Here is a 12,310-nt window from a genome sequence, read left to right on the forward strand (position 1 = left end):
TTGGCAGCAGGAAAGTGTGAATGATGGGACCTGATTGAATTAGGCATACAGTACAGGCAGACTTCATACACTGTAAGACACGCCCCTAGCAACTGGCCAGAAGCAGGACGTGTGAGACAAAAGATTTGGACTGTTGCAGAGGGAAAAAGACGGCAAAAAAGGCACTTAAAAGTGAAAAAAACCTGCTAGGAATAATGTACTCATATCGAGTGACATGATAGCAGCCTCATTATATTATTTTATTCTTTGCAAAAGTTTAGTTATGCTTTAAGGTAGCTCTTGAAAGGTAGTGATTCTCCTTGTGGAGATACAACTGGTAGGAAGTCTTAACCCCTTCACGCACTAGTACGTTCTGGTACGTCCTGGTGCAGGGGGAGAAGTACGGAGCCGCTCACGTGCTGAGCCGCTCCATATGTTGCGGATGTCAGCTGTGTCAACAGCGATCACGCTGTTCCTGGCCATTTAACCCCTCAAATGTTGTGGTCAATCGCGACCGCAGCATCTGAGACGTTGAAAAGAGGGGGGTGGCCGCCTCTGACATCTCATCGCCAACCCTAGTAACGCGTTCGGGGGCAGCGATGGTTGTCATGGCAGCCCAAGGGCCTAATGAAGGTCCACAGGTTTGCCTTCACTCTGCCTCTGTTAAGCCCAGCCTGTGGTAGGGCTTAACAGAAGCCTGTAAAAATGACTATACATTGCATTGCATTAGTATTGCAGTGTATTGTACCAGCAATTGAATGATCGCTTGTTGAAGTCCCCTAGGGGGACTAATAGAATGTGTAAAACAAAGTGAAATAAAGTTTTTATTGCTGCGTCCGTAAAGTGCTCGGCAGCCCACCTTGTCTAATATTACGGGCGTGACTAACAGGCTGTAAGCCAGCATAGTGTACTACATGCACCCATATGACTGACACTCTTATAAAAGCTACATGTGTGTGCAATGATAATACTAAGCAGCCACCCCCGTCATGTATAGTCGGCGTGTGAGTGGGTGTTTTATCAGTATTTTGCACCTGTGTGATCTCCCGCTATGTAGCATTGTGGTTTGTCTGCGTCATGCTGGGAGTCGTTATACTTGAGTTAGGCCTCATGCACACGACCGTAGCCGTGTGCACGGCCGTGATTTTCGGGTCGGCCGGCTGCGGACTGTCAGCGGACTGTCAGCCGCAGGCCGCCCGCACATGCACATGGCCATTGTTTTCAATGAGCCCGGACCGCAGAACCGGGCCGTAATAAGACATGCCCGTTCTTTCTGCGGTCCGGGCTCCCGGGCCGTGCACGGACCGCAAAAACTACGGTCGTGTGCACGGCCCCATAGAAAAGAATGGGGCCGCAATTCTCCCGTGGATTTTCGGGGGAATTGCGGCCGCAAAAACACGGTCGTGTGCATGAGGCCTAAGTATGACCTGATCAGTGATTTTATTACAATATAGAATTATTTATTGCGCATGGTGAACGCCATAAAAAATAAAACATTTATAACGCCAAGATCTGTGTTTTTTGGTCAATTTAGGCCTAAAAATTTTTTTTATAAAAAGTGATCAAAAAGTTGGTACCGAGAAAAACTACAGCTCGTCCCGCAAAAAAATAAGCCCTCAAACTGCTCAATCCACGAAAAGATAAAAAAGTTATGGCTCTCCGAATGTGGCGAAACAAAACAATTTTTTTTTTAAAGTTGTAAAATATAAAAAAACCTATATAAATTTGGTATCACCATAATCGCATTGAGCCACAGAATAAAGTTAAGTTGTTGTAAAAACAAAACCCAAAAATCTGTGGAGGAATCACTGTTTTTTTCCAATTTTAGCCCGCAAATAATTTGTTTTCAGTTTCCCAGTACATTATATGGTACTTTACATGCTACCAATAGAAACCACAACTTCTCCTGCAAAAGTTAGGCCCTCACACCACTCTATTGATGGAAAATTAAAGGAGCTATAACTCTTGAAAGGTGGGGAGTGAAAACTAAAAATCAAAAAATGGCTCGAACCATAAGGAGTTAATGGCAATGCTCCATGGGAAAAAGTATGTAAAATAACTCTCCTCCAGAAGGATAAAAACAGTCTTTTTTGTGGCACATATAGTTATCTACCCTGTAAATCAATGCCTGACCACTTATAGAGCCTTGAAAGATGACTCAGGTTAATAGCCAAACCAGAAACATCTATAGACAGTCAGTACAGAGCACTCTGTACAGATAAGGAGAAACTACAAAACAGTGCTTACTACAGATGAGGGTGTCCGGCAATTCTTATTATTTTTTTTACATATAATGCTAACTCACAAGAAATATTCTAGCTGTGTCTTTTGTTCCTTCCTAGCCCAGTTGCATCCATGTATTTTGAGCCCTTTAATTATGGACAGCTGTGTCATGTGATCTCTAATATAGACCATTCCCTCATGTGTAGACAGGAGGTCACTATCCCTGCGTGGCTGACCTCCTGTGAACTGTAGGATTACATCATCACCAATCAAATCCCTCTTGGCAGCTCTGACACCCCAGCTACATGTCGTCGTCCCCCCATGCATAAAGTGCTGCTGAAGGGATAATTTCTGCCCTATCTAAGGGAGCAGGAGTGCAGTAATAATAGGTGAGTCCATACAATGATTAGCTGCAGAGTTATAAACCCCACTTACTCACACTCACACTCACACTTACTCTCTACTTTCTGTGTGTGCTGTGTGCAGAGAGTTCAGTGTATTTCTATGACATGCTGCTCCTCACTGCCTCCTGTGTAAAACTAACATGAGGAAACCAATCACAAGTAGAACGCAGAGGAGACAGGCAGAAGCTACACAGGGATACACTGAGATTATGCAGTGTAAGGACAGCATTTCTATGTCACTGATCTATCACTTCCTGCCCTTAGATAGGACTCAGAGTAGAGAAAGTGAAGTGTGATGAGACTCCGGTCCCTCGGCCTATGCAAAAATATAGTCTGCATTCGATGAACCATATCAGAGGGGAAGAAGGAGCCACGATGGCAGACAACCCATAAAAGGCGCATCAACTAAAGCACGTATACACAGGAGCCTCTACATTATTCTTTAATAGCGGCCTATTCTGCGCCATATAGGCAAAAAAACAACAACAAAATATTCCTGGATGTTTCTCTAACCTGAGTCGGACAAATTTTCAATTACGAAAGATGTATCTGCTGCATTTAAGACGACGACTAGTGTCAAATAAAATAATAAAATAGGATTTTCACTGATTCTCTCCCCTCTTTTTGTAACGCAACAATAATGACTGATGCTTTTCCAATGCAAACCAAGATTATTGTGGAACACTGGAATACAAGACATTTATTCTAATAGATCTTTTATCCTTTAGGACTAAACTACATTTAATACAAACATTTGGCATGCAGTAAAATCAGTTTGATAGCACAGTCTATAGTAATTCTCTGAATTTAAAATTTTTAAAAAAATAAATGAAAAAAAGATCTGTGATATATACCCAAAAAAAGATGTAAAAAATGGAAACTTTGCTTTATAAACTCCAAATCTGAAGGATGAGATTGTTATTTAATGTCAAGCAGAGACTATTATAAACAGCATACCACTGAGTATGAGCAGTTATTATTTTGCGAGAGCAATATGCCAATGTGTCAGGATATCAGTTTGGCTGGCCTCTAATAGACTATAATTTATTTGCATTATTGCCAGCGGAATAATAATATAAGCATGGTTTCTGAATTTTCTCAATGCATAATGGTTAACTCCTGTGATAAATGAGCACGGCAGGGAACCTGTGGATATGAGTTGTAAGGCCAGTCTTTGGCACAGTCTGATTTCAGCTGGGAGGAGACAGACTTGGAGAGAATAGCTGTCTCTCTTATAGGATGTTGGCTATGATTGTTGGTCCTGTCAAGAAAACCTGCATACCGCAGAATTTTATTTATTGGTTTAAGTCCAAATGGTAATACTGAGAGTTACAAGTGATAATGTTAATGACCACACCAATACTAACATAAAATTCACAGGAATCTTATGATGGTTTGTAGAAAATAATACACTCCCATATTCATGGCTAAAGAAGTGTGATTACTCCCTGTACAGTCGTTGGAAAAAGAAAATACACCCTCCTTCAATTCTGTGTTTTTATTTATCAGAGCCTAAATAGCAATTGTGTGATTCTCACCAACTAAACAAACAACCTCTGGTAAAGTATTTAGAAGACAGGCGTTACTAATCAAATGCACAAGATTATTCATCATGAAGTGTGGCTACCTCTGTTTGGCCCTGTTCACAGTTTTTTGCAGGTAGAAAAATCTGCCTCAAAATTCTGTCAGGAATTTTGATGCCGATCTTGACATGTCTGCACACCGTTTGCCACGTTTTTTGTCTGTGGGCAAAAAATGGTTTCTCTGCCTCCCATTGATGTTTTCAGAGATGGAAAGACCCGAAGAAAGGGCATGTCGCTTCTTTTTCCCGAGAGTGTTTTTTGTCACTTGTGGGAAAAAAACACCTCCATCTCCCATTGAAATCAATGGGAGGCAATTTTGGCCGTTTCTGACGCAGTTTCCGTGGCAAAAAAAACTCAGTGTGAACAGGGCCTTTGAGTGTGGTCACACGTAACAGATATTTATTTGCAGAATTTTCTGCGACTGAAAATCAGTTCCTTTCATCTGAATGGGGTTGTTTCTGCAGCAGGTGGGTTAAAGGGTGTTTTGCGGGAGCCCACCGGTCAGACTAAATTGTAGCCACACAGTCCACTCCAGAAAAACTTTATGGTCCCCCAAATAATAGTTCAAGAATGTCGCGAACAGGAGTAATTCAAATTCTCAAACTTTACTGCAGACTGACTTCTCTTAGGCCTCATTCACACGGCAGGGTTTCCCGGCCGGGTGCCGGCCGTTCATAAATCTGCATTAGGAATAATAGACCCCTAATGGGGCTATTCACACGACCGATTTTTTGACGGCCGGGAAAACCGGCCGTCAAAAAATTGGACATGCTCTATCTTCGCCCGGGTACCCGGCCGCCCGGCTCCCATAGAAGTCTATGGGGCCGGGTAATACACGGCCATCACCGGGATGTGTCCCGAGTGATGGCCGGGTTTTCCGGAGCTTGCGCTCTATCTCCTCCTCCTCACAGCGCAGAGTGCATGTGAGGAGAAGGAGTTGATGCCATTCTGACGAATGGCATCGCTGTACACTGTGTGGCAGGGCTCCCTTCCCCTGCTTGAAAAGCACCCTGGCCCGGCGACACCTTCGATGGCGCCGCTAGCAGCTGCAGCTGCTGCTGCTGCGGCTGCTACTACTGTAGCGACGCCACTATAGCAGAGCGGGGAGGTAACTCCCCGCTCTGCTATGTGCTAGCCGCACTTTAGCTCCTTGAAGGAGCGGAATCCCCGTGTTTTCGGGGATTCCGCTCCTGGACAGAGCGCTTGATGTCTCTGTCCATATCTGGGCAGTGACATCAGGGGAAACTCCTGAAGCGGAATCCCCGAACACATGGGGATTCCCCTTCAGGAGTTGCCGCTGATGTCACTGTCCGGATCTGCCCGGCCCGGCACGGATGCAAAACTTAATGCAAACCGGCCGGGCAAAATGGCCGATTTTACCGGCCGACACTCGGGCTCGGGAACGACCCGGTCGTGTGAATCCCGCCTAAAGGGTATGTGCACACGAGAACTATCTTTTACGTCTGAAAAGACAGACTGTTTTCAGGAGAAAACAGCTGCGTCGTTTCAGACGTAAAAACTCCTCCTCGCATTATGCGAGGCGTCTTAGACGCTCGTAAATCTTGAGCTGCTCTTCATTGACTTCAATGAAGAACGGCTCAAATTACGTTTAAAAAAAGTGTCCTGCACTTCTTTGCCGAGGCAGTCATTTTACGCGTCGTCGTTTGACAGCTGTCAAACAACGACGTGTAAATGACAGGTCGTCTGCACAGTACGTCGGCAAACCCATTCAAATGAATGGGCAGATGTTTGCCGACGTATTGTAGCCGTATTTTCAGACGTAAAACGAGGCATAATACGCCTCGTTTACGTCTGAAAATAGGTTGTGTGAACCCAGCCTAAGAAGGCAATGTACTTAGACGTTGCATATGCAATAACAGTTTGTAATACACAGCAATTATTCACAGTGGTTGGTGGTGATGATGATTTCCTCCTTTTTTTGTGCTCTTGCAAACTTAGTAGGTCCTGCCCCGCCCGGCAATCATGCTCCAGCAGGCCTCAGCAACTTCAGCCCTACCCGTTAATCCAGCTTCTGCCCTGCTTGGCAAATCGGCTTACTACAGCATTCAGCAGCTCCCGCTATGCTTGATAAATCAGCTCTTCACAGCCCTCAGTGGCTATCGGCCTGCTTGACAAAACCAGCACTGCACACACCTTTACTTTGTAAATCCAGGTGGCCATGTTTTGCGACAGAGGAAAACAGTCTATCTCTCTCACCGGTCTAAATGCACAACCTTTGGCGGCAAGATTCATCCCCTTTTAAACTATCTAGTGGTCAAGCTTGCACTTTTTAGAGTCTACAGCACTAAAGCAATTGAGACCTCTTCCAAAATGGCGCCCGGGAATAATACTGCACAGACCCTAAAGTACCTTTCTACAGCATGTTTCGGATAAAGTATACAGCCCTGTGCCCAGCGAAGTCTTCTACAACTCTGGCATCAGAGCCGGACCCCTTCTCTGTCCTCATGATCACCGGTTCGATGGCTTCCTAGATCAGCTATTAATGATAAAACTCTTTGCCCCTCGAGTAGTCATCACCACCTGTATGTAGAAAAACACCCAACAATTATAGGCACATCATTTTACCCTAGTAGTTACCTCTCTTACAGGTGCACGGGTTTCAGTTGAATGAAACTGATTTTCAGTCGCTGAAATTTCTGCAAATAAAATCTGCTGTGTGTGACTGTACCCTAAGGCCGGATTCACACGAGCGTGTTTGGTCCGTGATATACGGTCCGTATGTTGGCCGCATTTCCTGGACCGAACACACTGGCAAATGCGGCAGACATACGGACCGTATATCACGGACCGAACATGCTCATGTGAATCCGGCCTAAGGCTATGTTCCCACAGTGCAGATTTGCTGCAGATTTTGACTGCATTTTGTAAGCCAAACCCAGAATTGGATCCAGGAGAGCAGACCTATAAGGCCTTTCTTTATATATTTCTTCTGTTTAGTTTCTGTTCCTGATTTTGGCTTAAAAAATACCTTCAAAATCTGCAGCAAATCTGCACTGTGGGAACCCAGCCTTAGGCTTTCTTCACACACACTTTTTGTGTGGCCTTTTTTTTGGTGTTTTTGCAAATAGAGTGTTTTAGCATTTTTTACGTGGCATTTTTCACATAGCAAATCATGTGATTCCCACACATCATTGATTCTGAAAAAAACACTGCAAAAAAATCCCATAAAAATGTCCATCACCCCATTGACAATTGCCATTTCCCATAGAAAATAAATAGATCGGCAGAGCACACTGCCGCTTTGTTCAAAAAAGGGACTCGGACCCCTGTTCTCTTAATCAGTAGGACCCCTCAGCGATCAAACACTTTTTACCCATCCTGTGGATAAGTGATACGTTGTTATGGTGGGATAACCCCTTTAAGCTGGGCTGTAATTGTTTCATGCAACAGTGATCCCAGGCACACCAGCAAATTGACATCTGAATGGGTAAAGCAGAATAAATCAAGTTCTTGGAATGGCCAAGTGAAAGTTGAGAATGACTATGATACTGGGGAGGGATCGGGAGCTGTACATAGACTAATGCCCTCAAATATCAATGAACTGAAGCAATGTTGTAAAAAAGAATGGGTCAAAACTTCTCTAAAACAATGTGAGAGACTGATAAGCTCCTACAGAAAATGTTTACTTAACCCCTTAAGGACACGGACAATTTTCGTTTTCTCCTCCCCAACTTCTAAAAGCATAACTTTTACATTTTTTCGTGGACATAGCCATAAGAGGACTTGTTTTTTGCGGGACAAGTTGTAGTTTCTGGCACAATTTAATGTATTATAAAATGTACTGGGAAACTGAAAAAAATATATTTGTGGGATGAAATGGGCAAAAAAACATTTGCACCATATTTTGGTGGGTTTCGTTTTTACGACGTTTATTGTGCAGTAAAAACTACAAGTTCACATTATTCTATGGGCTGATACAATTACGGTAAAACCACATTTATATGTTTTTTTTTATGTTTTACCACTTTTATAAATAAAAAACGTCTTCCGTCACCATATTCTGAGAGCAATAACCTTTTTATTTTTCCATCAATTGAGATGGCTTATTTTTTGAGGGGTGAGCTGTAGTTTTTATTGGTACCATTTTGGGTACATGTGACTTTTTCATCACTTTTTATTCTATTTCTTTTGGAAGTTAAGGTGACCAAAAAACAGCAATTTGGGCGTTTAATTTTTTTTTTACGGCGTTCACCAAGGTTAAACAATGGTACATTGTAATAGTTCAGATTTTAACGGATGCGGTGATACCAGTTAGGGCGAATTCACACGAACGTGAATTGCGTCCGTGCAGGCCGCGTGGTTTTCACGTGGCACGCATGGACCAATAGAAGTCTATGGGGCAGTAAAGACAGTCCGTGCTTTTTGCGCAGCATTTGTCCGCTGCGTAAAAAGCGCGACACGTTTAATATCTTGGCGTATTTCGCGCATCACGCACCCATTGAAGTCAATGGGTGCGTGAAAACCACGCAGGTCGCACGGAAGCACTTCCGTGCGAAATGCCTGTTTCTCGCAACAGCTGTCAAAAGGATGAATGTAAACAGAAAAGCACCACGTGCTTTTCTGTTTACAAACATCCAAATAGCGTGTCATAATGATGGCGGCTGCACGAAAAGCACGCAGCCGCGCATCATATGATGCTGCCTCACGGAGCAGGTAAGTGGCTTTTGCGCAGGCAAAACGCCGCGTCTTTTGCGTGCGCAAAAACGCCACGTTCGTCTGAATCAGGCCTTATGTTAAGAATAATATTACATTTAATATTATTTTTTTTGGTACACTACTGAAAAGGTTATTTAATTATTTTTTGTTTGCTTCACTAGTCCCCTTAGAGGATTTGAACCAGCGATCATCACATTGCTGGTTCAATACACTGCCATACTAATGTATTACAGTATATTGTAATTTTTTCAGGCTTCTGTTAAGCCCGGCCAGAGGAAGGTATTAACAGAGGCAGAATGATGGCACACCTGAGGTCCTTCATTAGGCCCCCGGGCTATCATGACAACCATCGGCACCCTGTAGTTGCATCGCGGGGGGAGGTGATGAGCTGCTGGAGGGGGCCATCCCCTCTTTCTAACACCTTAGATGCAGTGATCGCTATTGAACGCGGCATCTCAGGGATTAAACGGCCAGGAACTGCACGATCGCAGTTCCTGGCCATTAGTGCAAGGTGTCAGCTGTAATACACAGCTGACACCCGAAGTGTACGGAGCAGACTCAGCGTGTGAACCCGCTCTGTACTTCAACCCCCCACCAGCACGTACCGGAACGTCCTGGTGAGTGAAGGGGTTAAAGTTATTTTTGCTAAAGGTGGTTCTACATGTTACTTAATTATAGGGTGTTTTTTTACCACCTGGCTTTTATATGTAAGGATCTGTATCCATCTTTGCTGTAGGCTCCATTCGGCAGGGCATGTGCCCTAAGAGCGAGGTGTCAGAGGGGAGCCAACAAGTGACTCTGCCATCCCGATCACTTGAACGAGGGTCCCTAACCCTCCCTGTTTCTCCTCAATGCACAATCACAGTAAAGAGGAGCTTGAATGGAGCGGAGGACGAGCATGCACTCGGAGATAGCCGAGGAAAGTGCTCAGCTGTTTCCATCAGGCCCATGCAGTGAGAAGAAAGAGGGAGGATAGGGTCCCACATTCTAGTGATTGGTGGGGGTCCCAGTTTTTATGTTAAACATATTTTCTCTTTATTTTTTTTTATTTTTTATATTTATTATCTATATTAAAAAATAATCCTAAAATCTTGCAGTTTTCACTCAATGGACTCACACTTCCTGTTCTGTAGAGATCACTTCTCAGTAGTCATCTCATTATCATCACAGGCAGGATTACAATGACAGTTAACACCTATATATAGATAATACAGGATCCACCAATAACTCCTCTCATATCCCTTTCTCCACAGTGACATCTGCACAGGTCACAGAGCATGCCTAAGACACTCTCACATGGAAGTCAATGGGTCCTCTCTTGTTCACAGGTTCATATGATCCATGTCGCTTCTGTAAAGCATATCTCTAAATGCTGTTAACAACAGTTCAGGCAAAATGGCTGCCCCCATACTCATGTACAGAAAATAGAATAAAAATATCTACTTTTAAAAAATAAAAACAGATTAGAGAAACAAAATCATGGTTCACTATCTGGTTTTAATAAGGAAAAAAAATATATAGGCGATACATCTTATTTATGCCACATGGCACTTAAAAATCCCCCCCCCCCCAAACAATGGCAATTTGCTAGTTTTTCTCCACCCCCTAAAAAAAAAAAAAGTTAATCAATAAATTACATGAACCCTAAAATGGTGCCAATTAAAACTACAACTTGTCCTATAAAAGGCATGCTATCAAATGGCTATATCGACAGAAAAATAAAGAAATTATTCTTCTAGAAATATATATAAAAAATAAACTATACAAATTTGATATCATAACATAATCATAACAACCTTACAATATAGATAACATTTTATTTATACTGCATGGCAAAAGCATAAAATAAAATAAAGAAAAAAAAATCAATAAATTATACATGTCCAAAAGTGGTGCCATTGAAATAAAAGCTTGTCTCGCAAAAAAAACAAGCTAGCATGCAGCTATGTCACTGTGAAAAAAGAAAGTTCTGTTAGCCAGTCCTGGAGGACCAAAATAGGCCGGTCCTTATGGGGTTTTTGAATCTACATACTCTATTCAGCCACGCTTGTGAACATTGATGTTGTTCTAATACGTCAAAATATTTCTGGTAGTGGAATAATTATTCATTAAATCAGCAATAAAACCTTATTTTTCGGGTGTTTAAAAGACTAAAAATAGTGAAAAGCAGTGCCGAGTAAGGAAGGGTTTCCTAGCTCTACTTAGACATGAAATATAGAAGCACAGAGATGCTTACTAGGTGGAAAATATTATCATAGCACTAGTTAGGAAAAATCCCAGATACATTCTAGATACCACTAAACTGTTAATAGAACTACTCCGACCACCATGAATACACAATACTCAGCATCAACTTTCTCCATACTCATGGCCAAACATCTTAGATCAGTTTTGTGGAATTGATAGCAAACTATTCAGGGTACTACATGTTTTATCAATAGTTATAACATGCCAACGTGGAACATATTGGGGTCACTCACCATCATAATAGACATTGCCATATGCAAGGCCGGATTAGGGTTGGATGTGGCTCCTGGGTGAAAAATTTGCTGGGTGCCCCAATCCCACCTTTAAAAACTGGACCACCTGACTACTTAGGGCTCATGCACACGACCGTTCTTTACTTTAGTTTTTTTTTTTTGCGGATTGCATACTGAATCATTCATTTCTATGGGCCCGTGCACACATCCGCTTTTTTGCAGATCCGTGTGACCGTACCGTGAATTATAGCACAGGTCCTATTCTTGTCCATATTTGCGGTCCATCTCACCCTTTATAGAGAGCACACGAAAGCCGATAGGATCCATGTTTTGCGATCCGCAAAACAGAAATGGTCGTGTGCATGATGCTTTATAGTAGTCCTGTACAGCAGAGTTTGCCATACATGCATGAGTTATGGGGAAAGCCAAACTAGCAAATTTCTTCAAAATAGAAAGAAACCCCCACATGCGACTCTAGCTCTTCTTAGCTGTATAGGTTTGCCTAAGAGCCATCAGGGGATACATCTTTTCCTGAAAGGTGGAGGGCCCCAGAGGTGAGCAGTGCATAATCTAACCAAATACTCTAAATATCGTCTGTCAGGGGCATAACTAGACAAAGATAGGTAGGTAGGTAGATAGATAGATAGATAGATAGATAGATAGATAGATAGATAGATAGTGGTAAGGGCTGCCCTCTAGGTCACCAAAATAGATGAGGCTCCCGGGGCATTTGCTCCTTGTGCCCCAGCTATAATCCGTATAAACATAAAGATATATTTATGTAAGGATGGATACATTATAATTTATTTCAAATATTTCTGAACTGCCACTGTGAAAGCAAAGGAAAGTGGGACTAGTATAGGGCAGAATTGGTAGCGGTGGGTTGTGGTGCTTATGGATCATTATGACTTAGGGTATGTTCACACAACCTATTTTCAGCCGTTTTTAGTGCCGTAAACGTCCC

The sequence above is a fragment of the Rhinoderma darwinii genome, chromosome 5 (genome assembly GCF_050947455.1).
Source record: "Rhinoderma darwinii isolate aRhiDar2 chromosome 5, aRhiDar2.hap1, whole genome shotgun sequence".
NCBI classification, from domain to species: Eukaryota; Metazoa; Chordata; class Amphibia; order Anura; family Rhinodermatidae; genus Rhinoderma; species Rhinoderma darwinii.